At 37.3% G+C, this 21246-nt stretch overlaps 2 long non-coding RNA genes across 3 annotated transcripts; both read left to right on the top strand.

Annotated features, from left to right (window-relative positions):
* The first annotated feature begins 256 nt into the window (after positions 1-256).
* Positions 257-2538, top strand: LOC131315797 (uncharacterized). Its single transcript, XR_009196893.1, has 3 exons — positions 257-376; positions 1646-1710; positions 2308-2538. It is a non-coding gene; the product is annotated as an uncharacterized LOC131315797 (long non-coding RNA).
* Positions 2539-4851: 2313 nt separating this feature from the next.
* LOC131315795 (uncharacterized) lies at positions 4852-20397 on the top strand. Of its 2 annotated transcripts, XR_009196890.1 has the most exons (8): positions 4852-5183; positions 17149-17383; positions 17658-17785; positions 18332-18488; positions 19720-19766; positions 19841-19904; positions 20105-20179; positions 20279-20397. It is a non-coding gene; the product is annotated as an uncharacterized LOC131315795 (long non-coding RNA). The 2 variants fall into 2 exon arrangements; XR_009196889.1 differs by lacking the exon at positions 4852-5183 and having other exon boundaries at positions 16206-17383.
* The last annotated feature ends 849 nt before the right edge of the window (positions 20398-21246 follow it).

The following is a 21246-nucleotide window of genomic DNA, read 5'->3' as shown; positions in this document are numbered from 1 at the left end:
CCCGAGTATCCTCACAATGGTTCCGCCGCGCCGGGTTCCCATTGGCATACACACACTGTAATACCCGTCCCGGATATTTAATATTTTGAATTCATGTTTTAATTGAATTATATGTTTCTGGGGTTAACTTGCATGTAGTAGAACCTCGAGGGCCTTGTATGTGATTTGTGGGTTGGAGTATAAGTTGTATATGGTTTCGCTTGCGTGGAATGATTTTCCCTGTGTTAACAAAATATCCTGGGGAGAAATATCTTCCCCTTTCCCTTATCATTTCACGTAGAGAGAGAGAGAGACGGCAGGAAGAGGGGAAGAAGAGGAAGGAAAGGGGATTTGCTTGGGGATGATCATTTTGTCCTGGAATTGAAGTCCTAACATGGTAATTCATGCTTTCTTGTATTTGATTTCATGTTTATTATGTTTAGTTCATGTTTTGGGTCAAATTCGTGGGTTTTGGTAATCTGTCTTTTGGGGGCCCTTCTGCTAGGAATCAATTTTTGGTGTCTTCATAACTGTAAAAGTGCGTTTCAATACGAAGATTTCGGTACCAAGATCATGCAAAACCGATAATCACACAATTAGTTATGAATTTTTGAATACTGGCTGTTTGCTGGATGTGCGATTCTGTGCGTGGCTGTCTTCTTTTAACTTTCTGGGCATGATGAACATTTTGGGTGGCTTTGGGTCTTTTACAGGAGCTGCATATTTAAGTTAAGAAGAGATTGGCGTTGGAATCAAGTAATTTGGTTAAGTATACAATTTTTGGTGAATTTCTAAAGCAGGGTTGGTTGACTGGGGCGAAAATGGTTGCGAATCGGTTTTTCTTTTGATTGTTGGGTTAACCTCCTCTTGTTTCTGAACCTGGGATTTTAATTGAGTGTAGGGCTTGTAGTGGTGCAACTTTTGGTGTTGGTTTCAATATTTTTGGGTTTAAGATGAAAGAGTTATGATTTTTCAATCAATTTTACTTATTCCCGCGTAGAATCTGGCAGCAGCGACGGACTTTGGTATAATGGCCATAACTCCTAGCTCGGGACTCGAAATGACACACCGTTTGTTTTGTTAGAAACTAGACACATAGAGCTTTCCAACGATACATCCCATGCATCATGGGTATGTTCGAGCGATAACAGATTTGTATCTAAAGTTGACCTAAATTCTGCCTTTGCACCAGTTTTTACTGTTATGTTGAAGCTATAATCGTAAGGCCGTAGTTAGGTTACCCGAACTCTGTTTTTGATGTATGACCTATGGATTCAAAGAAGAAGAAGTCTACTTTTCAATGGTTTAAGTGTTGCCCTGAAATTCATGTTGTTTAATTAGATATGGCCAAAATAAGACAGGCTGGTTGTGGTTGTCATTCCTGTTTTGGGAGTTTTGCTGCGTTGGTCTGTTTGGTTGAGATTGTACACTTGTGGGTCTTTATATTTGATATTTTTGGGTGTGTTGGAGTACCTTGGAGTATGGAAGAGGTGTGTGAGGTCTCCCGGGTATGTGGGTACTCCCGGACACCTCTAGAGATTTTGGTGACTTTGTGTAATGTTTGCCCCATTAGCTAGTGTAGAAGGCATATTATGATTTGTTAGTCTAGCATTTGGTTTAACATTCCTAGATGTTCATATGCTTATATGGGTTAACTTGTGGCTAGGTAACGAGCCGGTCTTTTAGGAGGTGCCGAAACCGTAAGTTTGGCATACTCCAGTCGAATGAAAGGTGAGTGTGTCTGATATAGTTCTTCTCAATAAGATATTGCTATGGTGGTATGTATATATCTTGCTAATGGTATTTTAGCTTTCAATATGATTAACGATATGTAAATAATGCGGTGGAGGTGATTATATATCAATGATATCATGCTAATCGAGGTTTAGCTATTGATATGGATATATGTGGTCGAAGTTGTATATCATGCTATATATTGTTTTAGCTAATGGTATGCATGCTTGTTGTATGTTGATTGTACTCGCTAAAGGATTGTGGAGTGAGTCACACCATATCGTGGGCCATGCCGTCTAATTAACGGTAAATGGGAGTGTGGTGTGCGGGACACAATACCTTGGGTACATGGGATGTGGCAGACGTGCCACTGTATGTTGGTGTTTACACATGTGGTTATACGATTGAGTACTTATGTTGAGTTTTGTGTGATTTACATTCATGCCGTTATTGTTATGTGGTTGTTTATTGGATAATATTGCTGTGTTTGGAGAATGTGGTGGTTATGATTATTGATATGCTTTTGGGTATTGTGATATTTTATCGAGCATTTCTATATCTCACACACTCTGGTTTTCCTTTTTGGACTGCCAGATAGCAGGTGGCTTAGAGTGGGTCCACTACTGGTCAACGCCTTGGAGAGTGCTGAGACTCGTGTTGGGTGATGTCTTTGGTTAGATTGTTGTGTAGTTGATTCGTCTAGAAGTTAACCTAAATGTTTTGTAATTAATTGGAGAGAGTGATATTTATTATATCTTGTGAGTTGAGGTTTTGGCGTTGACTTGGTTGTATTTTAAGTGAGAAGTCTTCCGCTAAGTTGTATTCTGATTGGTTGTAGAGTGTGGTGTGGTCTTTTGTGTGGAATGCCACGTGGCCCGCTGACTCGGGCCCATTCTGGGTGCCGTTTGCGGGGCGGGGCGTGACACACACACACTCACATAATGCACCCAAAACCGGTCATTATGTAGTGTCAAAATATTTCCTCACTCGGATACACATTTTTATCTTCGTTAACACACCATAGGTGCCATGTCTCTATTCTCTTGGTTTTCGTGTCACGTTACATGCATAGACTCCGTGGTGTAGGACTTTCCACATAAACAAGCATTTATAAATTTCCAAAATGAATACAACAATATTATCCAACTCTTGACCACATAACATGCTTGAATCATAATAACAACATCATGCATCTCATACATTCTTAAACAAAGATAACCTTATCTACTTTAAACTTAATGATCAAAGTTACTTTCAAATGAACTTATTTTTAGAGTTATGATACAAAACTACTTTATACTTAGGATAAGGGATAAGGAATTTCTACCGGGATGGAAGTTAAGGAAATCCTACCGTGCTTCTTGGCGGTAGTAGTCGGTTATGAAAATTCGGTCGTCGGTTTTGGATTTCGGCGGCGTAACGGCGTCGGTTTGCTTCGAAAGGAAGAGAGTTGATCTTTTCTCTTCCTAGAAACAACTTTCTAACTAACTAAGCTACTTTAAAAGATCTAACGGTGGTTTTGGGAGGTGGTTTGGTGGTTTCTCTCAAGAACACTCAAGAACACTAGAAAACTAGAACTTTGAAAGCAAGAACTTTTGGAATTTCTAGAGAGAAGTGAGAGCAATGGTTGAAGGTGTGAGTTTAAGCTTGGAGTGAGCTTCTATTTATAGGCCAAGGCTTCTCCTCTCCCTCTCTCAACCGAATCTCTCTCTCTCTCTCTACAAATTTGATTTCTTTCACTTGTCAAGCTTGATTGAAAGCTTGATGGGTGAAGTTAAGGCTTGGTTGGAAGATCAATGGCTAAATGGTAGGCTTGCATGGCTACTTTGGTCCTTGGATTTGATCTTTGGAAGATATGTTGGAAAGGAGGAGACATGGGTACAAGATTCATGGCTTAAACAATTGAAGTTTGTACAAGGGAGGACAATGGTGGTAGATATGGAAGATATTCATCTTCCAAGTTTGAAAAGATGAAGAATATCCAAGTACAAGTCACATCCTTCTTCTTCTTCCTTCTTCCTTCCTTCTCTCTCTCTCCCTCTCTCTCTCTCTCTCTCTCTCTCTCGGCCTCTCTCCTCTCTCTCTCTCTCACGGCTCTCTCTCTCCTCTCTCCTCTCTCTCTCTCTCTCCCATGTACTAGCTATATACATATGTATATATATGTACTACAATGCAAGAATACAAATAAACAATAGGTACTTTTGTACAAAAGGGCAATTTAGTCTTTAAGGGTCAAGATTCACCCTTTAAACCAATACAAAAGGTACCGTACTTTAATTAATATAATAATGTACTTTTGTACTCCCGGGAATCTTAACAAAACATTAGTTTAATGGGTTAAGTACTTTGTTTGAAAGATGAGCCTATTACCCAATGGATAATAAAATTTCTAACGGTTATTATCCAAAGGATAATAAGGTACGGGTACTTTAAATACTAAACTAAGTTTTTGGAAAAGACTACATGTCCTTTTTGAAAATACACATGTGATATATATATATGTACTTACCAAATAAAATAAAGAAAAGGCTTTTGTCCAATGGGTAAAGATTACCCTAATGGTTATTATCCAATGATCCATAGTTACTTGGGTACTTTTATTAGAAAAAATAATCAAAAGTACTTTTCAAATGTCATTATAAATGTCAATCATAGTACTTTGTTTAAATCTTTCAAAATCCTTTTATTATAAAGAAATGGGTTTCTTTTATCCAATGGATAATAATTCCCCTAACATTTATCGTCCAATGGATAAAGAATAAAACTAAAACAATAAAAGAAAACAATTAAACCATTTCTAGTCTAGGGTTCAAAAGGTTCAAAAGGTTCAAGATGGGCAAAATGGTCCATCTACGGTTAGGGAAAAGTAGCTAGGTGACTTCCTAGTTTGGTTACTCCATCGAGCCAATTAGAAGCTAACTAGGCTTGCTAAGTAGGGCTTAAAAGTTCAAGAAACGATCCTTGAGGGCTAAAGTGCGATTAGGGTTTCTAGTCGAGAAATACGATGATAAAGCGATCGATTGCTTAAATACAAACCACAAGGAATCAAATAGAAAATCAACGAGCAATTAAAAGAAATTAAGAATTTTCAAATAACAACGAGATTTTTATTGAACGAAAAATCGGAGTTGTTACATATACGATATGGCGTGTCTTCTGTTTAACATACCATTGTAAAAATGTTGCTTGTACGATTAGATGATTTTCACGTTCAACATACCATACAATTGGATAGAGTTAACAATTATGTTGAATCACTTTCTGTTCACATTTTGGATATGGCATTTTCATGAAAAATGTGACTGTGGGAATGAACCTTTTTTTAACTTACCATTCAGGCTCTGAAATTGAAATCGTTACTTTTTCTTTGATATCAGATGTGGTTTTCTTTTTCTAGTAGCTTCCTTATGAGTTGTACCTATCTTATTTCAAGGTAAGAGAAGAAGTTTCACCATTCTTCGCGAAAATGGGTCAGCACTTGTTAAAACTCTTTGATTGTGCTATTTATGTCATTGAAAAGAGTCATAATGATGTGAGAACAGGTTGTTTAAGCACAACTTCTATTTTGAGGGCATGACTTCCATAATGGCTTCTTGCAAGAGTTTTATTCGCTCTTCTCTTTTCAACAAATGGATAAATCAAAATGTGATTGATGTAACAGTCTACACTACATTAAGTCAATCTATTGAGAGGCTTTTGAACGCTTTGGTCAAATTATATGAAGAATGTTCTCCTACTGCTCCGAATTTTCAGTCTGAGATAGAGCTGCCTGACTTTCCTACTTCCATCTCTTGTGTTCCAACATCTCCATCAAATAGCAGTATAAGTATGAAGAGAGATCTTGATGCTATAGCAGTAGCCCGGAAAATTGTGGGTGTTTCTGTCTCATCTGGGTTGTGGAAGTTTCACATTTTATCACTTATTTCAAGGTTTTTTTTTTGAAGTTTTACCTTTGGTGGCATGGGAAATCTTGTTTGACCTCATCGAAAAAGAAAATGAAGCAAACGTATGTCATGCAATGGTTTAAACCATTTTTTTTTCTTTTGTTTTTGCAGTTAATTTTTTTGTGAACATGGATACAATTATCAACATCTAAACGCGCATTGTTGGAAAGGAAAGAAAGACTATCACATCTTTAAGGGAAATAATATCGGAACAGGTATTTCCTCTATCTTCAGGTTTTAAGCATATAAAGGGGTATAATGGCATCATTTTGTTAGGTGTACAGACATGCGCAGTGTCACGCCCTCAATTTTCAACATAAATAATAATCATTTTCAACAAATAAATCATTTCTGAAGTACCGATAATACCAAAATGACATGTTTTTCCTTGTTCTCAAAGTTGAAATTCAAAGTTACAATCCTAGCTTGAAGCCCCAAGTTATACAAATATTAAAATAATATTACTGTTTTCATTAACCATTCTTCCAAATACTACTTTCAAATAAAATGCAAATTCAATTCCTCCTTTATACCTCCGAGACGCATGATCAACAAGCACGAGAAACATGCCATGCCAACTTCCTTGCTTTTTACCTGAAAATGATAGGTTGAGCTACACTAGCCTAGTAGAGAAATCTATACCCTAGTTATATGAAAATGCGAGCACAAAACGCGAATGAGACTCAACAAGTGAACATGAGGTATGCGAGGGGTTACCAAAATGAACTAACAAAATGAGATTTGCAGGACTCCTGATGTCGTAGAAATAACACTAACCATTTGAACATCAACTAGGAGCAACATTTAAACTCATATCAATCAAACAAACTACAACAATAGTTCAACTATCTAATAACTTTTCGAATGAATGCCACAAACCACGTTCTCATTTTATACCATCCACCATATACATAAAACCTTATTTCATAAAACTTTCCTTTATGATTTCAAAAATAATTTAGAGAAAACTCAAGACCATCATGAGTCAAGCTCCGTTGATTCAAGCTTGAATGCCGGAGTCCGTTGATTTATACCCAAATACCGGGTCCGTTGGTTCACTCAAGAATACCGGAGGATTTTTGATCTTCTCAAAACTCAAATTTCTTTCTAATATAAAACATTGATAGAACCAACCTTTCATTCTCTTTTTCGACAACCACAATCCCAAGCTACAAGCAATCTAAACATCAACATAAACTTCTAAAGTCAATCAAAGATCTCTTCACCATGCTAGACATTCAACAGTGTTACCACCCCTTGCGTCACATTGAATTCTCTCCACTTGGGTTTCCGCATTTCTACACCTTGCGTTGCGGGCCCTCTAGAGTCTCCACATTACCACACCTTGCATTGCAGGACCATCAATTCAAATTATCAACTCACACATACACTAATACATTATCAATCCGTATACAAGAAGACAACATTTCCCAAGGTCACATTCTTTCATTCATCATCACATAATATATTACAAACTCATAAACACGTCCCATTGTACATTGGTAAATACTATAAGTTCATGCTATTCCTCAAAGTCAATCGTGACGTCCTTCGTTGCGCACCAAACCCACAATGACTCCATAATACACCACCTGCTAAGTTCTAAACGAGGATCTTAAAGAATGATCGCCGAAGGAATTTAGAAAGATCAACGATAGGAATCATGAGGACTCAAATTTCTACGATACCATTTGGATCACTAAGCAAGCCCATGACTACCAATTATACTCACCTCAAAGCCCCACATAGCATATTGTGCTCCTAAACAACCTTACGGCACGTATTCCATTTATAACGACATCAAGATTATGTTCAAAGAGTATTGAAGGGATTGGGATGATTAACAAATCATTGGAACCTGAGTAATCAAGTTTAGGGATGGTTTAACTATGTTTAGAGTGTGTTAGAAGTGATCGGAAGTCAATACAATCGAAGGGGATTCAACATCCTCAAAACTGTTTTCTGAGCACTGGGTACTGATACCACAAAATATAGGTATCGGTACCAAATCAATCCAGAGAGTAATAAGAGATCAAGGTACCGGTACCTCAAAAAGTAGGTATCGGTACTAAAGTATCGGTACCTTAAAAAGTAGGTACCGGTACCAATGCATTACAGCAGGCGATTTTGCAGAAAATCAAGAAGGAGAACAAACTCAAAATCCAACAAACTAAGGCATGATTTAGGCAGATAACCATCACATAAACTCATAACAAGAGTAAGAAATCCCTACCTCAAGTCAAGGATCGAAACCTAGACGATTTGAGCAAGCCCTAGCTCTCCAAACATCAAAATCAACCGAATACTTCTCCTCCGAGCGGAACCCACGAAATTCAAGCTCGAAATTGCGATTAAGGGGTGAAATGGAGGTGGATCTTGGTGGTGTTTTGGTGGAAATTTGGGTGAGAGAGCAAGAGAGTGAGAGAGAGCTGAGAGAGAGATCGGGAGATGAGAGAGAGAGGATTGGGGAATTCTCTCCCCTACACACACCCCCACACACATATATACTCACACAATTACTAATTGCACATGCACCCCTCTACAAACAACCTTCCCACATTGACCCCAAATCAAATAAACTCACAATTTCTCATTTAACCAATACTCTAGCATTTAAAAAAAAAAAACCTTATATCATTTTCGAAAAATATGCGTGTCTACATCTTACCCTCCTTAAAGAAATTTCATCCCCGAAATTTTCTAAGTCAAATCTAACTGAGTCACCAACCGCAAAACATAACCTCATGCCACACTTCCATAACCACAACTTCATCCTCCCTTCTCTACGTAAACCTTCCCTTACCCTTTTGCTCCACGGAACCCCTCACTAACAGTATGGTCCTACTGCTCAACAATCAGTCTCGTATGCCTGGAATGCTCATCGGTTTCTCCTCAAGAACTACACTAACCTCTAATCATTCTCATAAAATCTCAACCTTCATTGACACTCAAATTCTAATACTCACTCCGAGATTCAACGACTTATACCCTCTTGTTTCCCCAAACTCTAAATTCCATGTTCTCTTTTTCCTAATCAATGCCAACTGTCAATCTACAAAATCCTGAATAATCTCTAGGGTAATAAACCCAAGAAACCCAAAATCCAATGATTAGACTTCATAGTGACCATCACCCTCTGCTCAGTTTTTAACACCAATTCTCCATAATTGAACCCCTTACGTCTCAAGGCTATTGATATCATTTTCAACTCCAAAAGGAAACACATCTCATAATCGATCCAAATCTATTAATAGCACTAAGGATAGACACCGATACCAAACGTACATAAGACAAATCGCTAGTCACAATCTCCAACTCACACCTCTTTTTATCCACATAACCCTCTCTTATGAACTCTACACAAACCTTAAATGTTTTTTTTTTGTCCTTTTAACATTCAGACACAACCAAGATTCTAACGCTTTTCCACATCTCTCATTCCACTCGGTATCACTACCAACTCCTGTTTGAGAAATCCAAATTCACTCCTATGATAATGTGTCGCTCTTGCCTACTCAACGTGACACAATATTGGAACCATTCCCATAACTCTTAAATCCGTCACTTTTCCTTAAACTTAATTCCCTGCGTAATACTGCCGCTACTCAAAAAAAAAAAATTCACCATATTCCAACTACACAAAAATAATTCCTCATAGCAAATACCCACATGCGTTTCATTGTTTATTCTACATTGTATACTAAAAGCAAACTTCACGCATTGAGACTACATAACAAGTCAAACATGTAGGTTTAAGCCAAATAGCAACAAATTTTGTACATGAAATATCCCAATGAACCAATCGCACAGTTTAATAGCTCACACACCACCAAACATATTCATGCATTAATAGACTTACTCAGTATCCGACAAATTCGTAGAGTGTCTAATGGACTCACCAAGTATCCACTACTTCACAATTCATGGCTTTAGGAAGCCCAACAGCCATCTCGTTCTTTTAAATCTCGTAATACCTCACTCAACGTCTATTCACTTTACCAATCTCAAGCATTCCCATTCATTTAGTCAAAACAAATCACGTATTTCTCATATTCATAATCTTAAACATCGCACCATAGATACACACATATTATCAATTCTAATTATTCCTCTATTCCAACAACATTACAACCTAACAACATGTCTATACTTTTCGTTATATTCTAAGACTCCAACTACTTCATTACTTAAGAATCATTCTCACTCGCACCATTAACCTCTAACAGTTCCGCTCACCTCAAGTTTCACAGTTCACAATCTCCTCTCAACCAAGTAATCATGTCAACCTCAATATCCCTCGAAGACACTCGCCACATCTACACTAAACCTCAAGAACAACAACTTCCATTACCATCACCATATCTGCTATCACTATTATTATCACTATTATCTCGTAATCTTTCTTAAACAGACTCATCATCTCAACGGCACACCTGAACATGTCCCATACCGTCATTAGTCTAGTCTACATTTCAAGGTTCCCACCATTTCCACTTTGCCTCATTGTCAACCTCAACAGTTCACATTTGTATCGCCCTCACTTTAGATAAGTCCATCACCACACACTTACATCAATCACTCGGCTCAAGTCACATCGATATAGGTCACCTCAAGTCTTGTTGTCCCTTTTACAAAATTCCTATATACAGCCATATATCTTAATTTTCAAGCCTAGAGATCTAGCCCCCTATACACAATCCTAGTGTCCAATTGACTTTCCGAGACTTCCATCTAGAAGGAGCGGTGATCAAGCGCCTCTTCCAACGGGATTTCATCAATAGTCGCCTGGGTGTCCAGAAGACACTTATTATATCTAGACACCCCACCAATTACCCTCATCTTCCTAAATCAACCACAGATACATATAGCTCCCTATGTGGGCTCAACCCACCTTACCTATACTCACAGTCATTATCTCGATAACTACCATAACTACAACTATCCATAAGTAGTATCACAAGAAGTCATACCCTTTTCCAACACATGCAAGGCACACACTAACTCACCTGCTAGCTATGATACATCCCACTCACTTTCCGAACAAACTATAGTTCCTGTCACACCTCACATCACATAAAAATTACTTAAAGTATTTGAAATTTAACACATAATCTACACAGTTCAAATAAAACAAATTATTCACTTAGCTCACGAAATCTTACTAACAATCTAATACTTCTATTACATACTAACGGATATCTCATATGTCGGCCTCGCCACCACGCACAAGCACTACAACGATCTCGACCTTTCAGATTCTTTCTCGTCTAACATCTCATCTAAAAAGGTACCTTACTACGAATGGCTCAACACCAAGACTACCAACAGTAATGATAACCAAAACAATAGTCGCAACCATAGCCACTACAAGGATGTCAAGCTTCTCTTTTTCTTAGACACACGAATCAACTTTTCACTATTTCACATAAATATAAATGCAATGCCAGTTCAGTGAACACAAGTTAGTTATGCAAGCTTACACATGTTTTATTAAAAAAAAATGCAATGATTTTTGAACCCATGAGACAAAGTCTCCCCATGGTCTCTAGGTATTCAAACCTAACGCTCTGATACCAATTTGTCACGCCCTCGATTTTCAACATAAATAATAATCATTTTAAAAAAATAAATCATTTATGAAGTACCGATAATACCCAAATGACATGTTTTTCCTTGTTCTCAAAGTTGAAATTCAAAGTTACAATTCCGGCTCGAAGCCCCAAGTTATACAAAATTAAAAAAATATTACAATTTTCACTAACCATTATTCCGAAAACTACTTTCAAATAAAATGCAAATTCAATTCATCCTTTATACGTCCGAGACACATGATCAACAAGCATGAGATGCATGCCATGCCAACTTCCTTGCTTTTTACTTGAAAATGATAGGTTGAGCTATACTAGCCCAGTAGAGAAATCTATACCCTAGTTATATGAAAATGCGATGAAGTATGCACCAAACGCGAATGAGACTCAACAAGTGAACATGAGGTGTAACAACTCCGATTTTTCATTCAATAAAAATCTCGTTGTTATTCGAAATTTCATAATTTCTCTTGATTGCTCGATGGTTTTCTTATTGATTTCTAGCAGTTTGTATTCAAGCAATTGAACGCCTTATCACCTTATTCCTCGACTAGAAACCCTGATTACTATGCCTAATCAATTCTAAACCAACTAGTTAGTTTAACCAAACTAGTAAACCATTTAGTTGCCTTTTAGCCATTGTCCATTGGATAATAATTGTTAGGGTAATCTTTACCCATTGGACAATAGCTTTTCCATTATTATATCTTGATAAGTACATGTATATTTATATATGTGTATTTTGCCACATGTAAAAGGACATGTAGTCTTTTCTAAAAGCTTAGTTTATTATATAAGTACCTTGTCCTTTGTTATCCCTTGGTTATTAACCATTAGGGGATTTATTACCCATTAGTCAATAGGTTAGTCTTGCCAACTAAGTACTAGGCCTATTAAACTAATCTTTTATTATGATTCCCTAGAGTACAAAGTACACTATTATATAAATTAAGTACTAGTACCTTTTGTATTAGTATAAAAGGAGAATCTTGACTTTCAAACCCCTTAGATCTTAGTACCATGTACTTATATATATAATATGCTTAGTCTTTATTTTATATGTATATATATATATATATTAGTAGGGGTGTACTAATAAGAGGGAGAGAGAGAGGAGAGAGGCCGAGAGAGAGAGGGAGGAAGGGGGAGAGAGAGAGAGGGAAGGGGGAAGGAAGAAGAAGGAGGATGGGACTTGTACCTTGTTATTCTTTCATCCTTTCAACTTTTGGGATATTTTGGGATGAATATCTTCCAAATCTATCCTTTCATTGTCCTATATTGTTCTTTAAACACCAAATCTTGTACGACTCTACCTTCATATCTTCCATAGTCCCCTCCAAAGTACTAAACCTAGCCATGCAAGCCTAAAACTAGGTGGTTAGTGTGCAAGCAAGCCTTAACTTCACCCATCAACCTATCAATCAACCATGACAAGTGAAAGAAAAGTGAGATATATATATATAGAGAGAGAAAGAGAGAGAATCGGCTAGAGAGAGAGAGAGAGGGGAGTCTTGGCCTATAAATAGAAGTCATTCCAAGCTTCAAACTCACACCTTCAAGCTTTGCTCTTCCTTCTCTCTAGAAATTCTAAGTGTTCTTAGTTCTAAAGTTCTTGTTTTCTTGTGTTTCTTGAGAGTTCTTAAGAGAAACCACCAAACCACTTCCAAAGCCACCTCTAGATCTCTAAAGTAGCTTAGCTTAGTTAGTAAGTTGTTTCTAGGAATGAGAAAAGTTCATCTCTCTTCCTTTCGAAGCAATCCGGAGCCGTTACGCCGCCGAATCGCAAAACCGACGACCAATTCACCGTAGCCGACCACCGCCAAGAAGTAAGGTAGAAATCCTAGTCCACCAACTCTATGTATTGTGTAAGATCGTATGTTGGAGAATAGAACGTCATTAAGAAGTAACTTTGATCATTCTTTCGAAAGTAGTTAAGGTTATCTTTTGATGTTTGAAATGCATGATGAATTGTAAACTTATTTCACTAATGGATGTATAAGCATGCTAAAAAACCTAGAATTGGATGATCTTGTTAGATTAGTTTCAAGACTTGTTGAATGCTTGTGGAAAGTCCTACCGCGGAAGTTTATGCATGAAAACGAGACACCTAAACCAAGAAAGTTAGAGACATGACGATTAGGGTGAGGTTAACGAGGAAGAAAATGTGTTTTCCAAGGAAGGAATATTTTGAAACTACATAATGACCATTTCGAGGACATTATGTGAGATGTGTGTGAGTGTGCCAATGGGAACCCGGCGCGGCGGAACCATTGTAAAGATACTCAGAAGACCGGGGCGGCGGAACCGAGGTTGGGTGTGTGGCTTGGTTATCCGTGGAGAGGAGCCAATGCAATCGTGTGCCAATGGGAACCCGGTGCGGCGGAACCATTGTGAGGATACTCGGGAACCCGGAACGATGGAACCGAGGTTGGGTGAGTTAGAAAGGTGTTTTCGAAAAAAAAAAGTGGAAATAACGACACGATCTACGATGAGTCAGATAAGTCAACACTAACGTAGCTTGAATAAGAAATGTGGATTTGATTAACTATTTGTCAATATGATTTATTTGTGTAGAATCGTTGATATTACGATCCCTTGTTCTTAAGTTAAGAGTTAGTAAGTAGGATTATACTATTGAGCCTTTGTAGCTCATGGTGTTACCTTTTGGTGACCCTGACATATTATATGGGTGGCGACGCCAGTATAATATGTCAGATCTGATAGATGAACAGGGCGAAATCTTCACTTTGGAGGCGTTCGGAGCCGAAGAACTCGCTAGGATGGAAGAACAAGCGGAGCAGTAGCTAGGAACCCTAGCTTCCTATTTTGTGTTTAATATACTCTTACGAGAGTTATGTTGTAATAATGAACAGTGACTCTCTTTAAGTTTTGTAATAAATTATCCCTTTAACGTACCTAAAATTAGGGGCGTTACACGAGGTATACGAGGGGTTACCATAATGAACTAACATAATGAGATTTGCAGGACTCCTAACGTCGTAGAAATAACACTAACCATTCGAACATCAACTAGGAGCAACATTTAAACTAATATCAATCAAACAAACCACAACAATAGTTCAACCATCTAACAACTTTTCAAATGAATGCCACAAACCACTTTCTCATTTTATACCATCCACCATATATATAAAACCTTATTTCATAGAACTTTCCTTTTTGATTTCAAAAATAATTTAGAAAAAACTCAAGACCATCACGAGTCAAGCTCTGTTGATTCGAGCTTGAATGCTGGAGTCTGTTGATTTGTGCCCAAATACCAAATCCGTTGATTCGCTCAAGAATACCCGAGGATTTTTGAAAATCCTCTTTTCAAAACTCAAATTTCTTTCTAATATAAAACATTGATAGAACCAACCTTTCATTCTCTTTTTCGACAACCACAATCCCAAGCAATAAGCAATATAAACATCAACATAGACTTCTAAAGTCAATCAAAGATCTCTTCACCATGCGAGACATTCAACAGTGTTACCACCCCTTGCGTCACATTGAATTCTCTCCACTTGGGTTTTCGCATTTCCACACCTTGCGTTGCGGGCCCTCTAGAGTCTCCACATTACCACACCTTGCGTTGCAGGACCCTCAATTCAAATTATCAACTCACACATACACTCATGCATTATCAATCCGTATACAAGAAGACAACATTTCCCAAGGTCAAATTCTTTCATTCATCATCACATTATATATTACAAACTCATAAACATGTCCCAATGTACATTGGTAAATACTATAAGTTCAAGCTATTCCTTAAAGTCAATCGTGACGTCCTTTGTCACGCACCGAACCCAAAATGACTCCACAATACACCACCTGCTAAGTTCTAAATAAGGATCTTAAAGAACGATCGCCGAAAGAATTTAGAAAGATCAACGATACGAATCATGAGGACTCAAATTTCTATGATACCAATAGGATCACTAAGCAAGCCCATGACTACCTATTATACTCACCTCAAAGCCCCACATAGCATACCGTGCTCCTAAACAATCTTACGACACGTATTCCATTTATAACGACACCAAGATTATGTTCAACGAGTATCGAAGGGATTGGGATGATTAATAAATCATTGGAACAAGAGTAATCAAGTTTAGGGATGGTTTAACTATGTTTAGAGTGTGTTAGAAGTGATCGGGAGTCAATACAATCAAAGGTGATTCAACATCCTCAAAACTGTTTTCTGAGCACTGGGTACCGATACCACAAAATACAGGTATCGGTACCAAAACCAATTCAGAGAGTAATAAGAGATCAAGGTACTGGTACCTCAAAAAGTAAGTATCAACACTAAGGTATCGGTGCCTCAAAAAGTAGGTACCAGTACCAATGCATTACAGCCGGCGATTTTGCAGAAAATCAAGAATGAGCACAAACTCGAAATCCAACAAACTAAGGCACGATTTAGGCACATAATCATCACATAAACTCTTAACAAGAGTAAGAAATTCCTACATCAAGTCAAGGGTCGAAACCCACACGATTTGAGCAAGCCCTAGCTCTCCAAACTTTGAAATCAACCGAATACTTCTCCTCCGAGCGGAACCCATGAAATTCAAGCTCGAGATTGCGATTGAGGGGTGAGATAGAGGTGGATCTTGGTGGTGTTTTGGTGGAAATTTGGGTGAGAGAGAAAGAGTGTGAGAGAGAGCCAAGAGAGAGATCGGGAGATGAGAGAGAGAGGATTGGGGAACTCTCTCCCCTACACACACCCCCACACACATATATACTCACACAATTACTAATTGCACATGCACCCCTCTACAAATAACCTTCCCACATTGACCCCAAATCAAATAAACTCACAATTTCTCATTTAACCAATACTCTAGCATTTAAAAAAAAAAAAAAACCTTAAATCATTTTTGAAAAATACGGGACTCTCCACGCAGAATGGTGTAAAATGCACTAAAATTGAGTGCATGGTCATGTTGTTCCTAATGGTGCATGAGAAGGAGTACTGGCGACCTCGAATGTATTCGAGTTGCTCAATCTTGATAACCTTTAAGGTGTACCATGGCTCCAAATGTGTAATCTTCTTTAACTTTTTCCCAGCTAATTTGCGTTGACACTTCCAAAGAACTTCCATAAAGTTCGTCTCTCAGACCCTTGTGCACATCTTGGATTACACTTGATGCTCATTCTGCAGTGAGTCCATTGGAAGGAGAATAATTTAGAGGCATCTTTGCATAATGTCATGAGGCTTAGATGACCGACTCTTGCTCTTTCTAATAGGAAATTTGGTTGCATTTTTAGGAGCCCCTGCTCAATTTTGTGAGTTAAATGACCTATTGATGGAAACTCCTTATTGGAAACCAGGCTGGATTGAGGTTAGTTTGGGTACCCTATGCTTAGATTTAAGCCTGCTTGGCATAATCTTTGCAATATGTCTGGGGATTTTGGTCGTTAACCAGAATTGTTTGTTTGTTCTTATAGCGCTATTTTATTGGATGTTCAAAGTTTACAAAGGTATTTCCAAATAGTGCATGAGCAGTAATTTATTGTTAAGTGCTCATCAAAATATAAGAAATTCTATTTTCATAAAACAATTTTGAAAGAGGTTAACGAAAATATGTTTAAGCAGATGAGAGGTGAGTCCTAAGATTGTGCGAAATATGATAGTATTATTGAGTTAAAGAGTGAAGCTATATTTACAATTCATAATGACGTTGGGTTTCCTTGTTAAAACTGGAACTTGTTTGTTTTGTGATAGCTTAAGTTCCATGCGCTTGTATTCTGCTCTGCACACCCAAATGACAAACGAATAGAGGTAAAATTACCGATAAAGTATAAACACATGTTTCTTTCCATCTTCCTTGACTTCTATTTATGGGATCATCAATGTACATTGTAGACTTATTGATTGTGGTCTATTTCAGTCACTCCTTTTGTCTTTAGGAAATTTTCAATGGTGATGGGCTTGTGCTTCAATCTGGTAACTATCTTTTGTTGTAGCTAATGTTCAATCTATTTATTATTGATTTCCAAAGCTTGATACTTCTCAGAGTTTTGTTAAATAGAGTTGCAGAAAATGACCTCTTTGATTGGTCGGGACGCTCGAAGTTAATTGACTACATATCCAATTTCATATTAGTCCGACCTCACATTGGTCAGGTGATTGTTGTAACAGAGATTACTTGGCTTAAACACTCTGATGCACATGCTCTATCATAAGTTGTGGGTTGCTTTTCATGTTTCTCTTGCATTCTTAATTGATTTGAAATCATCCTTTGTGAACTACAATTTGGTCATAACTTCTGGATATTGGACGTACAGAGGGAAGAGTTTGTCCTTGTCATATTAGTTCAACTTTCTTTTGATTACAACAGTTTTGTGATCTTTTGTCTCTTTATTTTTATGTTGCATGGTCTCTAGCTTATATAAATAGACTATGATTGAAAAGCTACTCAGAATGCTCCAAGATCCTGATTACCGAGTTAGGTTCTCCTTGGCAAGGTAGATTAGCACTCTTTTCCAAACTTGGGATGGCCACGATGACCTTTTCCACGATATATGGTGTGTAGTTGATGCTTCCATTATCAATACTGTTGGGCAACATGTTTCTTTTTCCTTTTCTTTATGGCCTCTGGGGTATCTTTTTATTTTCAATAGCTTTTGTTCATTTCTCTTGCTTTCATGCTTTGTCTGTGTTGTATGTTTTTGTGCTTGATTGGAACATTGGTAGCTCTTTTTACATGTTTTGAGTATTAGCTTGAAGTTATATTTATCCTGGTTTTAGCCAACTGGTCTTTTATACTTTGCTCCTGTTTTATTATGGTGCTTCATCCTTGTACATTTCTCATTTAATTCGAGATGTCTAATAGTTGTTAGAGTGGTAGGTGAAGTCCCAATTTATTTTGATGTCTTTTAGCTATTGTTTTATGTAGGGTTAGTTCTTGGACTGCGGAGACCTATTATTTGTTATGGTTTGCCTTGTCTTCGATATTTTGACTACTCTGCTATTTACTAGAGATAGAAGATAATTCTTGTAATTGCTTTTCCAATTCATATACCTGAAGTTCTTTTCTTGAATAGTACCAAATTTTCTCTATGTTTTTCTAGTTCAAATTTTGGTGCAAAGTTGGTGGTTCCATCGAAGGAAAAAGTGGTTACTGCAAAAGAGGTCTTGGCTATTGTTCCTCAGCCTCGTTCAACAATGGAAACCATTATCATCACTCTCATGCATCTCGCAATGTTCAGTGAGAAGATAGAGCTTGGGGTCATTGTTACCTTCTTATCTAACTTCTCTATCTCTACATTTTTTCCTTTCGTAATATTTGCTTTGCGCCAAATATTGAAGATTCTTTTTGAGCAGTAACAATGACACCAGGCTAGTCATAAAAGGAAAGGATACAAAACCTTTTAGCTTTATTGGATTCATTGGACTAGTTCACATGGCTTACTACTCTGAGGAATGGCAGAGTGCTATATTCAAAATTTACTCCTTCAGATTCTATTTCACCTCTTTGTAAACAAGAATGCATATTTACTCCTCAAATCTTCTGAGGTTTGAATGAATTACTGACAAGAAGTCCAGCATTTACACCACTTACAATTTCCTAATGTTTGTTGAAAGTTGAAACTATTGGCATCTACCTTACCCTATGTCAATATTCAATATCATGTAAACACCCACCCAAAGTACACCTATAAGTTGATATGAATTTCAAAAGTAGTGCTGGAGCCTATGAGATCTCTCCACTCATGGCTAATTGATTTTGAGTGGGATGCTTCAACATGGCATCAAAGGTACGGTTTGGAGGCTTTTGTGCAACTCATTATTTGTTTTTTAAGTCATTGCAATCTTTATGTTTGTCTTAAGTCCTTTTTTATTGTTGTTGTTGCGATTCATCTGTTATGAATCTATCATTTACCTCCCCACATATGAGTCGTTCCTACAACGGTTAATTATCACCTCTAGAACTAGTATAAGAGTCTAGGTTGCCTCTTTGCTCATTGCCAATTGGTTTCAACTTAGATGCTTTAACAGTTGCACTTTTCCCCCTAAAGTTTTGTCAACCTTACACTTTGGGTCGCTAAATAAAAAGGTGCATATTTGTCAAAGTACAATAGGAATTCCTTGTTTCCTTTTAGTTTTGACATCATCCTTTATTTGTTTTTTTTTCTATCAATATATCTATATCGCGTTGTGTCTGTTAGGTATCCACTCTTAGTTTGTTTTTAATTGTTAAGAGTGTTTTTGTCCATTTTGATAGCCTTGCGAAAGAAACTGTTAAGCTTGCTAGTTTGTTAGTCTAGCCTTTCCATTTATTCCCCTTCTTTTCCATACAAGACCCCTGCTAATGAGGATGACACTGATCTGTTTTGCCAGGCCTTTAGGTAATATGCAGCTTGAGTTTTATTTTCTTATTTTTATCTTTTATTTTTGTTAAATACGAAAGAAAGTTGTATGCTTGTTCTCCCATGCTGATATTGGATGTCACGTCCAGGCTGTTTATATGATGTGTCTTATTTCTGCAATTGATCCTTCTCAGAGGTAATGTATATCACCTGATTGTTGTTCGGACTAGCCACCTGTTGTCTGTATAAGATAGTCTTTCCTTTCTCCAGGGAATTGGTTGTTGTTGCGCTTGATAATCTATCAAGACAGCTCTAGTATACTAGTAGGTCAAAGGTGACTGCTCCCCTTCTTTTTCTTTATCATTGATTTGATCTTTGTGAATAAAAGTGCCTTTGCTTGGTTGAAAGGGTCTGTTGGCATATCATCTTGATATGCATTCATCCAACGATAGTTCTTGTAGAATTACTTGAATGTCAAATTTTATTTCGATTTAATTGAAACCATTATTGGCGGACTTCCTTCGACTTTTGCAGTACTTGGAGGAACTTATGGGATCAATTCTCTTTTCTTGGGTTGCTTGTGGCGTGAGCTTAGTTTCACTCATAGAGGTAAGGTTTTAATGTATCCATTTGTTTCCTCTAGGTATGTTCCAAAAATGTCATCAGATAGCAAACCATGATACATAATATTGTTGTAATTCTTCACAGATAAGGGGTCTATTTGTTTTTGGGATGAAGCCTAGTAATTTCATGCAGTATTGTTGCCATTGGCTTCTTCCCGCTTTAGTTTTGCATGGGGAGACTTCCAACCTAAACTGGGTATGTAACAACTCCGATTTTTCATTCAATAAAAATCTCGTTGTTATTCGAAATTTCTTAATTTCTCTTGATTGCTCAATGGTTTTCTTATTAATTTCTAGCGGGTTGTCTTCAAGCAATTGAACGCCTTATCACCTTATTCCTCGACTAGAAACCCTGATTGCCATGCCTAATCAATTCTCAACCAACTTGTTAGTTTAACCAAACTAGTAAACCATTTAGTTGCCTTTTAGCCATTGTCCATTGGATAATAATTGTTAGGGTAATCTTTACCCATTGGACAATAGCTTTTCCATTATTATATCTTGATAAGTACATGTATATATGCATGTGTATTTGCCACATGCAAAAAGACATGTAGTCTTTTTATAAGGCCTAGTTTATTATTTAAAGTACTTGTCCTTTATTACCCATTGGACAATAAGTTAGTCTTGCCAACTAGTACTAAGTAGGTTTAATGACCTAAGATTCCCTTAGTACTTTTATAATATAGTTTATTATTCAACATGTGCTTAATTGATTAGTTTATTAAGGGAATCTTGACTTTTCCAACCCAAGAATCTTAGTACTTATGTACTTACTTATATATTATTATTAGTCTTTCTTAGTACATATATATACATATATATGTGGGTGAGAAAGAGAGGAGAGAGAGAGACCAAGAGAGAGAGGAGAGAGAGAGACCAAGAGAGGGAGGAAAGAGGCCGAGAGAGAGAAGGAGGAAGAGGGAGAGAGAGAGAGGGAAGGGGGAAGGAAGAAGAAGGAGGATGGGACTTGTACCTTGTTATTCTTTCATCCTTTCAACTTTTGGGATGAATATCTTCCAAATCCATCACCTTTTGTCCTTGAATTGTTAT

This window comes from Rhododendron vialii, chromosome 2a (genome assembly GCF_030253575.1).
Source record: "Rhododendron vialii isolate Sample 1 chromosome 2a, ASM3025357v1".
NCBI classification, from domain to species: domain Eukaryota; kingdom Viridiplantae; phylum Streptophyta; class Magnoliopsida; order Ericales; family Ericaceae; genus Rhododendron; species Rhododendron vialii.
Note: the sequence above shows the minus strand (reverse complement) of the source record. Positions and strands in the feature narration are given on the sequence as shown.